General features: G+C 56.2%; 1 protein-coding gene across 1 annotated transcript in view; it reads right to left on the bottom strand.

The window, feature by feature from the left end:
• Positions 1-399, bottom strand: part of MAP3K8 (mitogen-activated protein kinase kinase kinase 8) — a 20,551-nt gene extending 20,152 nt beyond the window's left edge. The window contains exon 1 of the mRNA XM_014944854.1: positions 273-399. The gene's annotated coding sequence lies outside the window, so the exon portion shown is untranslated. The remainder of the gene's footprint in view (positions 1-272) is intronic.
• Positions 400-3,182: the final 2,783 nt, after the last annotated feature.

Below are 3,182 nucleotides of genomic sequence, written 5' to 3'. Positions count from 1 at the left end.
CCCGCCGCCAGCGCCGGGGCCGCTCGGCCGGGTCCCGCGGGAAACCCCCGTAGGCGGGGAAGGTAGCGCCGCCCGCGGGGGGACGGGGGGCGGGACGGGAGCGGGGCGGCTCCGGACGCCGTTTCTATTTCGGTTTTCTGGAAGGCGGGAGCGAGCGCGGCCCCGGCGCTGCCATCGCCGTGCCCCGGCACCTCCCCGGCCGTGGCATTTCCTGGTGGCGTCGGGGAACCCCTTCCCACGGCCCCCGGTGATCCCACCGGGCTCCCACGCACCTTCGGTTGGAGCGTCACCCGAGTTAAAACTTCAGCTGAAACTCCGGTGGAATTCAGGACAACAATGCGAAGGATTTGCCACTGGCAGGAGGATTAAAATACTCCGGGAGGCAGTGGCCTGAGTTTGGCAATTGCTAAAACTGGGCAGGACCACATTTTATTTCTCATCCGAAGGGCAGTAACTCCTGCGGGACGGGGCTGCCCAACAGCTCCTCTCTGGAGAGTTGGTTTTTAAGGAGAGAAGCGGCACGGCTTGATCACCAAACCCAGCTGCCGCAGCCGTGAGCTGATGGGCTGAACCTGTCTCCAGATCTCATGAGACACGAGCTGTGCTTTCTGACAACGCTCTGCACTACCACCACTATTTGTATCGAAGTCAATGGCCGAGCTTTCATTATGAAGTTTCAGGGCAAACACTCACCTCAGGCTTCGGCGTTCATTCTCAACGCGTACAACTCCTTTTCTGTTTATACAGAATATGTTTATTCTGGATACACTGACTCCTTGCTCAAAATTGTCCAAAGTATGGGACAAATGACATTCTGAAACGTGCAGGGATTCAGAGAGACTCGCCACCTGATTTTGTTTCCCTGTGGAACACTGTTAGCTGGGTTAACCTCTCTTCACACACGGTTCCTTCTCCAAAATACGCAGATGAAAAAATACTTTGGCAACTCTCCATAAAGGAATATGTATCTTCTTCATTGACTTTGATCTTGTTGGATTGCACTTTTTAGGGCATTGTCTAAGAAATATCTGTGAAAAAATGCAAAAAAAGTTGAAGATCATTAAAGGAAGCAAAAACAGAGGAAGGAAATAAAAGGAATGTAGGAGTTAGGAACAGGAGAGGTACAAAGGAGAGAGGCCAGGCCTAGGAGAGGGTGGAATTGGCAACACCTTGAAAGTGGGAGGTTTAAGGCTGAGTAACACATCCTTAACGTGTAGCAGCTCTCACGCTAGGACACCTTTGGTATCCTCTTTCAGGAACTCGCTTGGGTTATTAGTTTTCCTAAACCCACAATTAATTTTAATGAAACAATTTTCCTTTTTTAGACCAGCTTCAAAGCGAAAAAGAGGAGGAGTTTCTCTCTCTCCACATCAATGAATTTTGGAGGCACAAGTCATAGAATTCCAGAGGGAACCTGCGTAACTACCATGGAGAGATGGAGGAAATACAAGCTTCTGCTCCATGGCACGTGTATACGTAGGATATAAATTGAAATGTGGTATTTGAAGAGCAATCTACTCTCCATCTCCTGGATCATCCTGGGATACTAAACAAAGATAATAAGATTATAGTAATTACATACTGAGTTACCTGGAGGCAACCAGTATAGTTCTGCAGTGAAGACCTGCTAACACACAAAGTAGACACAAGACCCCTAACACACACTACAGCTGTACCCACACATTTTACATAAATTACTGCTTAAAAATACTAAGGAAAAAGATGTCTCCTCTATTCCACGCCCAGGGAACCACACAGCGGGCCCACAGAAACTTCCCCAGCGCCCTGCAGTTCTGCCTTTCTGATCCCACAGAACGTGCACACTGCTGCCTCGTCACAGAACCACAGAATGGTCAGGGTTGGAAGGGACCTTCAGAGATCACCTAGTCCAACCCCCTGCCACAGCTGGGTCACCTAGAGCAGGCTGGACGGGAACACCTCCAGGTGGGTTTGGAATATCTCCAGAAGAGACTCCACAGCTTCTCTGGACAGCCTGTTCCAGCGCTCTGGCACCCTCAGAGGAAAGAATTTTTCCCTCGTGTTGGAATTTTCCTCATAGATGGAATTTCCTATGTAGCAGCTTGTGCCCTTTGCCCCTTGTCCTGTCACTGGGCACCACTGAAAAGAGTCTGGCCCCATCCTCTTGACACCCACCCTTTGGATATTCGTAAGCACTGATGAGGTCCCCTCTCAGTCTTCTCTTCTCCAAGCTAAGCAGATCCAGGTCAATCAGCTTTTCTTGATAAGAGAGGTGCTCTATTCCCTTGATTATCCTTGTAGCCTTCTACTGTACCCTCTCCAGCAGTTCCCTGTCCTTCTCGAACCGGGGAGCCCAGCCGTGGCCACAGTGCTCCAGATGTGGCCTCACCGGAGCAGGGCAGAGGGGGAGGATGCCCTTCTTCGACCTGCTGGCCACGCTCTTCTTAATGCACCCCAGGAGACCATTGGCCACAAGGGCACATTGCTGCCTCACGGTCGGCCTGTTGTCCACCAGGACTCCCAGGCCTCTCTCTGCAGAGCTGCTTTCCAGCAGGTCAGTTCTCATCGTTCATCCCCGCTCTCGCATCCCTGCCATGGGGCTGGACAAACGCTTTATTTCCCCTCAGGGTTCACCTCCACGCCCACCATTGCCCTCCTGCCCCGGCCTGGGGGGGCTCTGGCTCGGGCACCAGCGGCTGCGGGCAGGCCCGCCTCAGCTCCTCCGGCGCCGCGGCGCAGAGAGCCCCGCAGGCAGCCGGCACCGAGGAGGCGGGGGAAGGTAGGCGGGCGCCGGGCCGCGCCGCGGGCCTCTTCGGGCCTGGCTGCCGTGTGGGACCCAGGGCTGTTTCTCCCGGGGGCAGCGATGGGGTCAGGGCAGGGCGTGGGGAGCGGAGCGCCCCTCAGGGTTCACCTCCACGCCCACCATTGCCCTCCTGCCCCGGCCTGGGGGGGCTCTGGCTCGGGCAGACCGCAGGCCCAGCCAGGGACGGTGGGTGATCCCTCGCACCGGGCCCGCACCCACGGGCCGCGGGCCTCCCTCACACCGGCCGCCTCCTCTCACACGCGTCGGCGGCCCCAACAGCCCTTCCCGGTCCGGGAGACGCTGTGGCCGTAACCCGGGGCCAGCCCGCCGCACCGGCCGCCGCTCCGCGCTGGACGGAGGAAGGCTGAGCCCCGCCGGCCGCCGTCAAGCGCGGCGGAGG

This window comes from Calidris pugnax, unplaced genomic scaffold, assembly GCF_001431845.1.
Source record: "Calidris pugnax isolate Ruff unplaced genomic scaffold, ASM143184v1 scaffold54, whole genome shotgun sequence".
Taxonomy (NCBI): Eukaryota; Metazoa; Chordata; class Aves; order Charadriiformes; family Scolopacidae; genus Calidris; species Calidris pugnax.
This window is presented reverse-complemented; position numbering and strand designations above follow the sequence as displayed.